Genomic DNA, 16,020 nt, shown 5'->3' with positions numbered 1-16,020 from the left:
TTAAAAGCTGTAAACCAATTATATCATAAATGTGTATACTAAATCGGGAATATCAAGTACACAATGTAAAACACATAAAGTTAATATATATACATGTACAAGAAGCAGGGGCGGATCCAGCCATTTTGAAAAAGGGGGGGGGGGTCCCAACCCAGGACATAGGTGGGAGGATGTTCCAACTATATGTCCCCATTCAAATGCATTGATCGGCAAAAAAAATGGGGGTTCAAGCCCCTGGAATAGGATCCGCCAATGAGAAGACTGTGACTCAGTCAAAAAAAGGTTCACAACAAAGTATTTATTTTTGTGCAACGTTTATGAAATAATGTCTTATTTCACGTTTTTTACGTGCAAGCACCCCCTTACCACCCACTGCACACTTAGTGACCTACCCTTATCCTAGTTCAAATAATTATGACGTCTTGAAAGGCTTAATAATTTTGACGCCTTACTAAGTAAGGCGTCAACGAAAAAAATGATGATAGCCTTTCAGTAAGGTGTCAAAGAAAAAAATTAAAATAGCCTTTCAAGACGTCATAATTATTTGGACTATCCTTATCTTATCCCATCCCATCCCATCCCATCCCCCCCCCCCCCCCCCTAAAAAAAAGAAAAAAAGAAGGACAAAACGAAACACTCAGTCCTTCTTTAAACGTAAATAATGCTCTCACACTTGTTTTAACTAAATGTTTACCATATAGGACCATATATATTGAAATCACTTCAACAACAGGCTACTGTCGTACCGACAATCAAAGCTCTGCATCTTCAAGTTCAAGGTCTTACCTGAACTGGTTCCCATATTGCATAGCTACATTGGATAACAGACGTTCTTCTGTCTGGACTGTTGTAAAAGTTGAACTTTACCAGTTTGAAGGTGAGGATGTTTGTTCTATCCACAGACCTGTTACCCGTCACCTATTCTGTAAATTCCACCTTTTTCAGACGAACCACTTCGGTTTTGGGAATCCTCAGGTTACCTGACAGCGACAGGTATGGGGAAAATCTGGATTCATCATTCAGAATATTTTTTTGTCATTTGTTTGACCACAACAGAGACATATAATACTATATGTATTATATGTCTCTGACCACAATAATGTCAACTGGTCAATGCTTATTAGAGTAGAGCAATTATTTATCTTACACATTTAAAAAAAAAAAACAATTTAAAATTCAGAAATAAAGTTATTCATTTATAAATCAATCTACCAAATACATGAAATATATTAGACCCATTCAAGTGCACCTTTGGCTTTGGGTCCAGGGTGTTCTTGACTTTTGATTGTATTCAAATTAAAGTTGTGTAGGACTCTTTGTAAACAACAAATGATTATGCTGGCATGAACATATCATACTTGTATTAGTGACTTAATCACAATGAAAATCTGTAATAGATCAAACTAAGTAAAAGTCTCTATTTTTTTTTACATAAATCTAAGCCTTACTTGCATACAATCCCTATTTTCTATTCGTCCAGATCAGGCCATGCAAAAATGATTGTTGGTTTTCCCTATCCCTGCCTGGAATGAAGATGTAAAAAAGGAAGAATTGTTATAGGACTAAATTTAAAGAAGACAATTATCTGATTATTGTTTAATAAACTGAATGTGACTTTTTTCCTTTGTAATACTGGTTATTTCAAGCATTTCTGTTATGTTTTGTCATAACCAGAGTTCAATAGTTTGAGAAAAATCTAGCATAATGAAAGACGACATCTACAGCGATTCAAGCAAAATTTCTTCGACAAATCCAAACCAAGCCGCATCAAGATAAAATATATAGTGTGGACCAATAAATGATCAAATATTGATCTTATCTGCCTACAAACAGTTGAATGTGATACTTAAGATGATTTTAGGAAGATAAATACCACTTATGGACCTCATTGTCTCCTTTATAAGGTCTCTTTTGGTCAATTTATACCTCTAATTTCCTTAAAATTTTAACTTTTCAGGTCAATAAGTAATAATAATGGGGTAACTTTCACTCATTTATGATAGAAAATTAAATTTACGCAGCATTCCAGAGAGGGACATAAAAGGCTTCTCTTTTCAAGAATAATTTGTCGTTACAGCATTTAGAATAATTTCATTAACTTATAAACATATATTATTTATTTAAGTATTTCCTAGGAAAAAGTTCTATCATAGCAGAATATAAGAAATAAGGAGAAAAGGCACCCCCCTCCAGCCCCCCCCCCCCAAAAAAAAAACAGACAAAAAACAAAATCAATTTCAAGTAAAATAATTCTCATAAAATGTGTTTTTGGAGACTCAATCCACTCAGATGTTTCATTTTTTGTTATGCTGATATCTATAATACTAAAATAATGAGGTCCAATTTGTCAGCCGGCATGGGATAAAAACGACAAATCAAAGAATTCAACTTTATATATATAGCTAATATAGGACAATGGTGTTGATTAAAAGTTACACCACTCCAGACCCTTTTGTTTTCCATATAATTAATATTGTAAATAATTAACAAGTTCCAATACCAATACCAATAGTATATATTCACCTTTTACCTATACCTTATCTGTACGTTCTGCATCTGACAGCAGTGATATTGTTTGGCTCAAATAACAGCCGAAATTCGGCCTTTTCCCCTAGAGAAAATTCCCAATTACTGAAAAAAATGGCTTAAAATTCCTCCCAAAAAGTTTTACATTTTCCCCAAACAGTGATGGCATTGGTAGTAATGTTTGTAAATATCGTATTCATGTTATCATTTTGATATTAGAAAGCACTTTTGAGATCAGGTTTTCTGATCAGAATCATCATGGTGTTTGTAACACATGTAGTTTTCAATGCATTGTAAGTACCATCGTTGCTTCTGTTTCTTTCCCCTCTCCGAAAGTATCTTTCAGGTTGAAAATGTCTGACAACCAAAATATAATGAAAAAACAGTGCAAAAAGACAGCAAAGGTCAGGAAAAAATCGGAGATGTGTTCAGAATAAAATATACAAATTTCCCAATTTCAATAAAAAATATGCATTTTTCCCAATAAAAAACGGTAGAGGTAGTTTTGAAAAAAGACAACAATATCACTGGACAGGCACACCACCAAACGGTGTATTTAGGATTTGCTATATATACAAGGGTCATAATCACAAGGTTGACAATACTAAATTCTATCACATTGTTTCCTATTGTAGTATTTTAATCAGTATGACTTTAAAAGATGATAATATGCATACTAAAAATCTAGACTTAAAATAAGGCGTAAAGGTTCAGTTTACAATTTGTTAGCCGGCATGACGCAAAACAGCAAAATCAAGAATTCGACTTTATTTATAATTAATATTGGACAATGCTGTTGATAAAAAATTACTCCATTCCAGGCTCTTTTGTTTTTCAAATAGTTAATATTACCAATAATTGATAAGTTCCAGGTCGACGGTTTCTAACAGAAAGATTTTGAAAGTAGAGAAAACTGTGCATCTTATAATCAGCATGACTTTATCAGATAACTAAATATCCAGGCTAAAATAAGGCTTACACATAGTTATATACTTTATTTTAGTCAGGGACCAGCAATTTCACGGGTGTGTTCTAGTCTTATGTAAAATTTAACACAAATGGACACAAAAGATACTACACTATATTTGACCTTCGTTCTAATAAAAATAGTCAAATATAAATTTTGATCTCGACTTTCTGCATTTTCGCCGATCTGCATATCATTTTTTTTTATTATTTCACATGCGTATTTGTCTTGTATTTGTGCCAATCGGCATTTCTTATTTTATCTTTCACTTGCTCAGGTTTTGTCTTTCATTTTCTCCAATTGTGTACATGTTAATTAGATAGGTGAAAGTTCTTTTTCAGCACCATTTATGAGCATTATGTTTTCTGGTCTGTGCGTCCGTTCCTCCGTCTGTCCCGCTTTAGGTTGAAGTTTTTGGTCAAGGCAGTTTTTTATGAAATTGAAGTCCTATCAACTTAAAACTTAATACACAATGTTCCTTATGATATGATCCTTCTAATTTAATGTCACAATTTTCAAAAATTGAGTATTCAGATAAACAATTATTCCTAGATGTTTTGACATACTGGCAACGTATGCATGGAACTAATGTCTTGATGATTCTCGTAAAATAATGTCCGATCTTGCAATGAAGTTAAAATTTATTTATACTGCTTATTTCACAAAATCTTATAGTAAAAATAAAATTATGACAAAGGGTCATTGTCTTTTGTCATTTGTTTCATTTCAAATTGTCTAAAGGAGAAATGACAAACATTTCCCCTGATCTCACTGAAGATAATTACCTAATTTATGTATATCAACACTTTGGTTAGCTTGCTTTCTTTGTTTGTATATATTTTGTTTTATTATTTTTTGATAATATCCAATTGAATTTAAATATCATATATATACAGGTTTACATATATACCTATACATGAAGATGTCAATCTTAATTACAAAGCTTGAATAAACATTTAAACAAACAAAGCAAGGAGGCCAACCAAAGTTTTACCCTACATGCAGTAGGAAATTAGCTGTATGGCAAAACATAATAATAAAATTAATACTCAGCGAATGTGAAATAAAATCAAAATTGTCGGTGGTAAAAACTAAATACAGTAATAATTTAACTTAAGACAAAAAGAATTGCTCCAAGAATAATATCCAACATTAAATCTCTGCCTTTCATTTAGCTCAACTATGACCGGAAAGATTGAGAACAAATTTTGATTTTTAATACCGGCAACAACCTTTGTTTAAATTTCCAAAATGAGCAATTTAGATTTATAATATTTTATCCTGTTGGAGAAATCTTACTTTGTAGTTTTCAACGGAAAATTATTTCTAAAATAATTTTTGAATTAAAAACTTTTTTGTATTTTATAGTTACTGTCTCGTTTATTCAAAACACTTGAGATAGTAATAACAGGGATTGTATTTTATGATAGATTTATAACATTTTAGAATAAAAAAACTTTAATTCATATATTATACTATAATTTTAATTTCCTTATATCTTAAACAGTCAGGGGACTAAATACTGAAATAAGTGATTTTTAAATCACTTATTTGAATAGCAAATTTGAAGTTTTGTCACAAATTGTGATTTTGAAGTTTTACCAAAATTTTAAACTGTGACATAGGTTTAAATAATATCTTTTCATTAATAAACTTGGAAAAAAAGAACTTTTTGCATCTTTTATGTAGCAAGGTTTATGCCTTTGATGCTATCATTTATCTGCAAATTCTATTTTAGTTGAAAAAATGCTATAATAATGGCTTTACATAATGAACTGATACTTTCTAAACAGATTTTTCCCAGCAGTGGGAGTATTTTTCCTGTGAAGTTCAAGGTTTCATCTTTCAGATTATGTAATAAAATTCTACTGTTCCTGATAAAAATTTCACTGTTAGGGGACAGTTGAAATTAGTGGGGGTTATTAAAATAATGATACTTAAATAAGTGATTTTTGGGAAGGAAATTGTCAGAGGTATGATACTTAAACAAGTAATCTTAATGTCATTATCCTAGATTCAGTTCAAGGTTATCACCTGAAATGACCTGGTCATCCTAGACAAAACAGATGTTGGTTCTGATAATTTTAGAAACATAATTAGTCCCTGGATCATTAGTATTCTATATTTAAAGCTATAATAAAATTAAATCACTTCCTTTAGTGATTAATTTGTACTACTTAAATAGGTGATTATTAAAGAAAGACAACTCTTACTTCCAATCTTTATGGAAATAATGTTACTTTAATCAGTGATTTAGAAAATCACTCATTTAAGTAAGTCCCCTGACTGTTAAATATTCAGAAATAATGAATCACAAACTTGATGCAATAATTAAGTTTGTCTGAGTCAGGAAAAATAATGGTATAAAGACGTTCATTCATGATTTTGTGTGTCCGTCTGTCAACAGTAGCGAATAAGTTCATTATGGCAGACTTCTAAAATTGACACGAAAAAAAAAACACACTTTGAGTCTGATATAGTCAAATACTCTGTAAGTTAGCCAGTGCCATCTTTCATTTTTTGTATTTTCAATAATTATTCTAATGAGGGACAGAGGACAAAAACAGATTTTCATAACAAAAGCAGCGTGAAAGGTTATTTCAAACAATTTTTCATTCCAACGGATGGTGTTTCTGAAGGTAAATATTATGCGGCAACAGCATCATAAGATCTGAGACTGATAGATGCATTTAATCTCTTGTATTACCAGATGATAAAGTAGGTGAATATATTTGCTATTCTTGGAAATTTAAATGTGAGTTTCAAAAGTCCAATTTGCGATATTTTTCAAATAGTAGGCCAGCAAGAAAAGTTTGTACTATGACGTCAGATGCAATGTTCTAAAGAAAGACAACTCTTTTCTTCAAAACAAACGAGAAAAAAAAACATGAAAATTATAACTTTTTTGAAAGGTCGGTGACACACACTTTTTTTTGCTTTATTTTGAAGATTACATACACATGGCACTTTCCTTCTTGAAATTTTGTATGGATAAATCACTGGCAGAATTTTTTAATACTGGAAACGTTTTTCATTTTTCATTTTTATTTTTGGCGGGGATGAAATAAATCATAATTTTAAAGATCAAAACAATATGAGTTTTAAATTTTTGAACCTGTTTTGATAGATACAAATCTACTGTTTAACGTGAAACAAGAACTATGCTTGTAGGTTTGATATAAAGGATTTTTTTGAGAGTTTAGATAACAAGCAAATATTATGTTAATATTCAGGAAACGCGAAACTGAGGTCGCTATATAGTGACAAAAATAAGTCGGTGACCCCCAATTTGTTTCATCACATTTTGTTCCTCAAATCATGAAATACCTTCACACAAAATTTTAAGGAAAAATCACTGGTAGAAATGAATAGGTTGTTTGGTCTTTAAGTAACAATACCTAATTTGTTTACTATCAACCACCTTGACACTTTTTTACAGAAAATGTAAATATTTTGATTTGTCAGATGCTGTGAAAAAGTGTCCTTCAATTGGACATTCTTTTATGATAAAGTACTATTAAATTCTGTCCTACAGGGTTGACATTCAATAAGAGGACTTTTTCACAGTGAAAGCTAAGTGTCCTTTAAAGGGAGATAATAAAAAAGTCACTGATCTTTAATTCTGCTAAGTTTTTTTTTACCTATTCTGCATCAAGCAAATGAAAGATCTAGTCGATGAATCATGACTTATTGGGAGCCGTCAACAAGCACCAAATCTAAAGAAACTTCTGACACGAGCAAAATTCAGTACACAGAACGAAGGTGGCAGAAATACAAAAATGGGGGGATCCCAGATGTGGAACATGCTAAATGCTAGAAGTAAAACTCTGAAATCAGGCACAGCAATTACACCGAAAAATATTATTTATTGTGCAACCTGTCCCACTTGTAATCAAAACTACATACAGGTCAAACCATTTGATAGAGGAAGAGTTCACAAACAGCTGTCTGGACAAAGGTCCCTTCAATTAGAAACTCTCCATGTTCTGAACACTTTGACCAATGTGGAAAGGGAAAATTTAAACTATATTCCTTTCAGGTCAGGTGAGCTTTTCTTATCACTTGGCGTCCGTCGTCCATTGTCGTGCTGCCCCTGAATTGGAAATTTTAGCGAAATTTTGCCGTTTGTGGTTATTATCTTCAATATTATTATGGAAATAGATAAACTGTAAACAGCAATAATGTTCAGCAAAGTAGGATCTACAAAAAAGTCAACATGACCCCTTAATGAGTTATTGCCCTTTATAGTCAATTTTTGTCAATTCTTTTTTTACAAAAATCTTCTCTGAAACTACTAAGACAAATTTAACCAAACTTGTCCTCAATTATCATTAGGGTATCTAGTTTAAAAAATGTGTTAAATGATGCCATCCGGCGAACCAAGATGGTCAACATGGCAAAAAATTGTAACTAGGGTAAAATGCAGTTTTTTGCTAAAATCTCAGAAACCAAAGCATTTTAAGCAAATCTGACGCAGTTAAATTTGTTTTGTTAGGTCTAGGTCTATCTGCCCTGAAATTTCCGTAACAAACATACAAAATGTTGTTGGGTTGCTGCCCCTGAATTGGTAATTTTAAGGAAATGTTGCAGCTTTTGGTTATTATCTTGAATATTATTATAAAATAATTATAATATAATGTAGAGCTAAGTTAGACCTACAAATAAGTCAACATGATGAAAATGGTCAATCGACCCCCTTAAGGAGTTATTGCCTTTTATAGTCAATTTTTAACAATTTTCATAAATTTTGTAAATCTTGTAAAATTTTACAAAATAGTTTAACTACTGGGATAGATTCATAGGTTCATTAGATAGAGATAATTGTAAGCACTAAGAATGTTCAGTAAAGTAAGATCTACAAACACATCACCAGCATCAAAACACAATTTTGTCATGAATCCATTACTCTGCTGTGTCCTTCGTTTATGATATGCACATAGACCAAGGTGAGCAACACCTAGTTTCAGATGTGGACCTAAGATAAAATTCCACTTGAAGCCAAGGAACGCTATTTTATTTAACTGTATATAAGCCGACTTTTAATAGGAAGTGAAATTCGGTCTGTGAATAAGATTCCGTAATTTATACAAACTACCACATGACGCTACTATTAGGTAACATCACAAGTTGTTACTAGTAACAATAACAATTCTGTCTGATGAACTGTAAGGGATGCAGTGAAAGCGCTAACAGAAACAGTGTTCGATTTATAATGTGATTTTTTTTGTGTTTTTTATTTTTATGTTCTTTGAAAATTTCTTCATACATTGTTGGTCATCAAACATGTGTGTCATTAATATTTACATGTACTTGGGACCTTTTGAATGTTCAAAACTGTTCTATTTGCTTAAAAGTAATCTGAAGCAATTTCTAGACAAGCTTCGATCATCAGGGTAAAAAGCCTTGTGACCTAAATATTGATTAATCAGTTAAGCTAATTTTTTGTTCATTAATAAAAAAATTCTACAGATGATTAAGTATATATAACTTATATTTATTTCAAGCAAACTATAAGAATGTTTATAAAATTAAAAAAAATCACAGAATCTTAATTAAAAAAAAAATCGCATTATTTGTTAAACATGTTAAAGGAACAGTATGGACTCAGTTCATCATTATGATTGGAGCACATGTCATGTGCATGCTGTGTATATTGTATAATAGATTTATTATGTCTTGTCTATCTTAAGTTTGGTGAGACTGCCTACTGGGAAAACATTATTACATGTTTACAGTACCAATTACTACTATAAGTGTGAAAATTTCAATTTCATGGGTTTTAATCTCGGTTTTAATCCCCCAGGATGTGAAACATTAGAATTTGTGTATATAAATGAAGAGATATGAAAATTTTATCCTCAGTACTGTAGGTCCCAGTTACTTAATTAAAGACAATAGAAATATTAAATTAGGGTAATAAATATCCCCCCCCCCCAAAAAAAAAAAAAAATGAACATTGAGAAGTTCTCACTCTGATACATATTTCAGTGATCAATTTAATCATCTTTTATAAATTAGATGTGAGGACATGCATGGATAGTTTTAAAACTCTTTCTTAACTTGGAAAAAGCACCTGGTTTCCTTAAGAACACAACATTTCAGGGGGAGGGTGCAGAGCCTCTATATATTTACTCTTCTCCTGGATACTGATTTGTGAACATGTAAAAATAAGGCAGCTAATGCACTTATGTAACCTCAACAGCGAAAATGACAAATGTATAATTTTATTTACTTTTTTCAATTTTTCATTGATGTGTTGTAAATTTTCTGTTAGAAACTCACACGACTCTCTATCTAAACTAGTGTGACAGTAACACAAGACTGTTGTATCTTAATTTTGCATATTTTTTTTCTAGGTGTACAACTGTGCAAGTATTGAACATCAGCTTGAAATGCAATGTGACCTAAAAGACAATATAATAATGGACAGATGTAAGTAATGATAAAATAGTCAATGATATGGAAAATGTATGAAATTGTAAGAAAAAGTTGACAGGCATATTGTTTTACACCTGTCCCTCCGTCGGTCAGTTAACTATATATATAGGTCAAAGTACAGCCTTCAGCAATGATCATACTGCATAGTCATATATAAAAAAGGCCCTGAAATTACAATTGTAAAATAATTCCAAACTAATGACCTTAATATTAATATACAAATAAAATAACTAAAAACAAATATGCAACACAGCAACAAACAACAACCACTGATTGTCCAGGTTCCTGACTTGGGACAGGCACAGAAGATAGCAGGATTAAACATGTTAGTGGGATCCAAGCCCTAATAAAATCATATTTTAGTTATTCTCCTCAAGAAAATCTAATATAATGTAATTAACATCAACCATTTTCAACACTTTTAAATGTTGTACTTAACTTTATATATAAAGAAGATGTGGTATGAGACAACTTTCCACAAGAGACCAAATGACACAGACATTAAAAACTAAAGGTCACTGTACCCTCTTCAACAATAAGCAAAGCCCATACTGCATAGTCAGCTATAAAAGGCCCCAAAATGACAAATGTAAAACAAGAAAACTAACGGCCTAATTTATGAACAAAAAATGAAAAAAAAAAATAAATATGTAACACTTCAACAATTGACAACCACTGCATTACAGGCTCCTGACTTGGAACAGGCACATACATTACATTGTACCTTAATATTTTAATTCGCATATTGGTATACAATCTATTGTATGTTTTTTTCTTTTTTTCTTTAAAAAGTTATATGCAAGTGGGGGCATAATCTGTGTCCCATGGACCCAATCATGACATTTATTTATTCAGAGAATTTTGAAAGAAATAAATAATGAATAATTTTTCATAATTTTTTTTCATCTTTTAGAAAAGTCGTCTCCAGAAACAACTGAGACAAATCTACCTAAATTTGGCCACACTCATCATTAGGGTATGTATATATAGTTTTAAATGTGTTTGATGACCCTGCCAACCTACATGGCAGACATGGCTAAAAATAGAAAATAGGAGGAAAATGCAGTGTTTACTTATATCTCTGAAACTAAAGCAAAAGTATAACAGTTGCATTATTTCATGCATCAATTGTAAATAAGAATATCAGGTGAGCAATAAAGGCCCATTGGAGCCTCAACTTTCTATAGCCATTATTGTTATAGCTGGTCAGTGGTCATAAACCTATGAAAATAAGTCAATTATTTAACCTCAGAGCACTACCAACAGATTCTTATCCAGTGTATTTGATCATGTTGATGAATAAATTTTATTACAACTCGTTAACAGGGCAAGATATGGAAATTTATTTTTCTTTTGGTTTTATAATATTAAGAAAAAACAAAGGAAAATGATATTTTGATAAACATTAAACATGTTGTTGTGGTTTTGTGCTCTCTTGAACCATCAGATTATTACTGTACTGCAATAAAAAAAAACATTAAAGAATATCAGGGATTTACGGGAACTTGAAGTAATTGAAAACTTGTTCAAATCCCAAACTGCACTATAACTTTACTTTGTATCAACCATTAAGTGTTGTGAAATGTTTACACAATGCTTGTTAACACCAAACACTGATCAAGTCACTTTCTCCATTCTCATATTATCATGAATATGTTACTTTTTTAATAGGAAAAAGGATATATATCAGAGATATATTTACAAGCAGGGACATCTGTGTCCCATGGACACATTCTTGTTTTATTTATTACATATTTTAGTGTATTAAAGTAATTATACTGCTTCCACCTTTCAATATTCTAACAAAGCTCTATCTCATTAATGGATAAATAAATGATACTAGTTATGACCTCAACAGATAATTTTTTTTCAGGTTCTCTGGTCGTAAGAACCTGTTGGCCACACACATGAAGATTTTCATTGATCCTGCTTTCAGCTAAATATCAGAAAAATTAAGAACAAAGGAAAATATGCTGAAACTGTACAGTCACCGGTCAGGATTATTTCAGAAGTGAAATTATAATACAATTTGTTTTACTGGTTAATTCCTTTGATTTGTAATTTTAAACAACACACAGAGGCTTTGCATTATTGTTTTACAAGAGACACCAAAAGATGCGGTCAACATTTATCATTTTTATCAAAATACACCCAGGACAAACCATGGGTACACTTAGCTTGAAATATGGTGCTTTCATACCAAAATTGCCTGGAAGTAAAAGAAATAAAGAACCATTCATGTCAGCAATCAGGGGATAAGATGAAAGAATGCAGAATAAGGTACTGTAATATTCAGTCTTAATAAGAGTCCTGCTTCTCTATATATACATATGCTTTTTGTTATGCCCCGTCGTAGCGGAGGGGGCAGTAAGTTTTATCCTTGTATGTTTGTACAAAATATTAGATATAAGAAGATGTGGTATGACTTCCAATGAGACAACTCTCCATCCAAGTCACAATTTGTAAAAGAAAAACAATTATAGGTCAAAGTACAGTCTTCAACACAGAGCCTTGGATCACACCAAACAGTAAGCTATTATTAATTTAAGGACCCAAAACATTACTTTTGTGAAACCAGCTGTCAAACATGAAAACCAAAAGTCTAATCTATATAAAAAAAAAGAGAAAAGACAAACACTTATAGTGCATGATTTTCTCACTGTGTTGAAGACCCATTGGTGGACTTTGGTTGTTGTCTGCACTTTGGTCAGGTTGTTGACATATTTCCCCCAATTCCATTCTCAATTTTATGAAGAAGTTATTGAACTTTATTCTTGAAAAAGAGACGGAGGTATCATGTTCACATGGCACATCTGTTTATTTGTTTTAGTTCACTATAAATTTAAGTTTGCTTAACCAAATGTACTGAAACTTAAACGCAATGCTTATTACCACAAAAATCAGATCAAGTACTCATTTGGGTACTGTGTGTCACTTTTACCATTCTTGATTTATGACCCTTTAAAATGTTATATGCAAGCAGTGGCATAATCTGTGTCCCATGGACCCATTCATCATTTATTTATTCATAAAACTCTAAAAGGAATAAATAATCCATAATGTTCATACAGATAAAACATATTGTTTTAAGGATTTTAATCTGTTTATTAAGTCACATACAAACTCAATATTGCTCCCCTTTTAAATCTTGATCAGTGTTTGTAAAAAGAAAAAAGTAACATAAAAGAATGCAGGTTGCCAGGAACATTCAAATTGGAGAAAGGGAAAAGAACACAACTCTAGGCTAAATAATTTTGAAAACTTATTGGCTATACTATCTTTATTTATAAAAATGTCAAAAACATTATGTACATTATGATCATGTTGATTGTGTGAAACGTCACACAAGGCAATCAAAATGGTCAAGGGGGAAAAGAAGTTTTATTATAAATGTCAAATGGTTATAGTCTCAACCTATCAACATGATCAAAATTGTTGATTTCACAGTTAATATTTACTTTTAGCATGTTCAGCAGAATAGAACGTTTTTGTTATATTTTATTAAATGTTAATTTACTTTGCTTTATAGGCAGGAGTGAAAGGAAGAGAAAGCTAGGCATCAGTAAAGAAACAGATCAATTTATAATATGTAATAATTCCATCTGAATATAACAAACATTGCACATGCTATGAAGATTTATTCACATGTATACTATGATTTGTAGTTATATTTTATTGTATGTATTTGTAATATTAAAAGTACATGTATTTTACTTTAGAACAGTATTTTAATTTTTATATTTTGCTGTGGAGAATATCAAAGAAATTTAGAAAAAACATAATTAAAGATAGTTTCTTCCATGTTTTCTGTGACAAAAAAAATGTGCAAATTAGGAAAATTAAATGAGGCTACATTATTGAATATTTTTGAGTTTGAATTTTTTTTTTCATTCCTATTTTAAAATTTCATTGGCATTTGAAATAATGAGTTGAAACTAGTTTTTATCAATTATTTTGTTTTCAAGATGTACAACAGTAGAGAAGGTTAAGGTTTTGTGTACAATAGTTTACTATGATGTAATGGTCAAATAAACTTGAAACTTTGTACTTTCAAGTGTTCATTTAAGTCAGTGTTTTTTAAACAATTACAAATAAGTTACTGAACATGGAAATCTGATTGTGGAAGCAGAGTATAATGTGTTATGGACACATATATATATATCTCAATCCCATTGAGCATCGCCCTCCTCACCAGCCTCTCAGTAATGGCATATTGACTTTGAAAATTTCCCTTGTTTACACTGAAATATTTGTGATAAGTCCAGTTTAAAGAGAACCACTAAAAGTAGGTCAGGGATAATTTATATGCAGTTGAATAAGCTTTTGGACAATGCATGTGTTTAGGGATTTTAATAATCCTGAACGCTGAATCATGGTTTTATAACTTACAATCTTTTGCAGTTTTCTGTTTATATGTTAAAGTTTATGCTTAGGCCAGTTTAATATCGACCACTTATAAATAGGATTTAGAGGATGCATAGGCCCCCCTTTTTGTGGGACAAATTTGGTTGATATTATATTTAGGGAATTACTGAAGCATGACAAAAGGGATGCAGTATAGAGTAACCTTATTATTTCTAAGAAATTACTTTTTTTTTTAAAGAAATGAAAAGTATGGTTATAAACATATTTTTTATGAATTAAAATTTTAACAAATGTTGGAAACAAATTTATGTAAAAACTTTTTTTAATGTATCAAAATTATGTGTTGTAAAATCTGAATGATTTTTTTTTTCTGGATTTTCCCCAATATGTTTAAAAAACCAAAATGCATAATTTTTTCTTGTAGATTTTATTTCGGGATTTTTCCCGAAATGGGTAAAAAAAATCTATGTAACAAGTGTGTGTCTGATATTAGATTTATATTTTCGGGATTTTTCCCGAAATGTGAAAAGAAATTATTAGTCATGAGGTCTAGCATATACATTTGAATTTTCGGGATAAATCCCGAAATATTTGAAGACATCTGTGTTATACATGTTGTACTTAGTTTATTTTTTGTCGGGATATTTCCCGAAATGCGTTTCAGATCCGTTTGTTAAAATGCTCTGCCAACATATATGTAATAAATAATAATGTTGAGAATGATTTCGGGACATTTCCCGAATAATTTGTTGTCACATACATCTTTACTACAACAATTTTGAAACTTTCATATATTTTGGGAAATTTCCTGAACAATTAATGTAAATTTTATCAATTATAAAAATAAAAACATGGAATGTTGTAAAAAATGTGTGTTTCTTTATGAAATCTTCATTCAATTTATGGTAAACATTGAAAAAGATTATAAAAAGGAATAAAATGGATTTTACTCTTTTAAAATAGAGTCTGTTTTATGTGGTATGATTGCCAATGAGACAATTCTCAACAATAGACCCAGAAATTAAAAACTATAGATTACAGTACGGCCTCCAGCAATTATTAATTAGTAAAACCCATACCACATAGTCAACTACAAAAAGCCGCGAAATGACAAATTTAAAACAATTCAAACGAGAAATCAAACTGCCTAAATCATGTTCAAAATAATGAACGAAAAAAACTTATGTGTAATCCTTAACCATCATGCAATACAGATTTTGCAATTTTTTTTAACGAAATAGTTTAAAGTTTGGACATTTTATGTCGCGAATAGCATACTTTTCTTAAAAAGCCTGACAATTTTTTTTAAAATGCTGGTGCAAAGCACTGAATTATTCATAATAAACAAATATATCATATTTAAATTAGAATTCATCAACCAACATGATAACGATAACTTGTTGAACAGTTTTGTAACATATTTATTTTATTTTACCAAAATTTCAATTAATAAAGTTACTTTTCTGTCATAGTTTTTCACCCGTTTGCATGGAATAATTTTATGGAACAAATTTGTTCGTATGTTTTATACTTTATTGGTGAAATTTCAATTAGTAAAGTTTTTCCTACTTGGCAGTAACTAAATTTATTGAGACATTTGTTAACAGTTTATATATTTTATTGTTAAGTTTTAATTTGTTAAAGGTGTTTTTCTCTTGTAAATCTTTCGGCAGTTCAGCAATATCTTGATTTACCGGTCTGCGATAAGATTTTTTCTGATCATC

General features: G+C 30.8%; 1 long non-coding RNA gene across 2 annotated transcripts; it reads left to right on the top strand.

Annotated features, from left to right (window-relative positions):
* Positions 1–805: 805 nt before the first annotated feature.
* Positions 806–14,647, top strand: LOC143069750 (uncharacterized). Of its 2 annotated transcripts, none has more exons than XR_012976478.1 (5): positions 806–877; positions 9,850–9,925; positions 10,845–10,907; positions 11,805–12,211; positions 13,461–14,647. It is a non-coding gene; the product is annotated as an uncharacterized LOC143069750 (long non-coding RNA). The 2 variants fall into 2 exon arrangements; XR_012976479.1 differs by having other exon boundaries at positions 832–993.
* The last annotated feature ends 1,373 nt before the right edge of the window (positions 14,648–16,020 follow it).

The sequence above is a fragment of the Mytilus galloprovincialis genome, chromosome 3 (genome assembly GCF_965363235.1).
Source record: "Mytilus galloprovincialis chromosome 3, xbMytGall1.hap1.1, whole genome shotgun sequence".
Lineage (NCBI taxonomy): Eukaryota > Metazoa > Mollusca > Bivalvia > Mytilida > Mytilidae > Mytilus > Mytilus galloprovincialis.
This window is presented reverse-complemented; position numbering and strand designations above follow the sequence as displayed.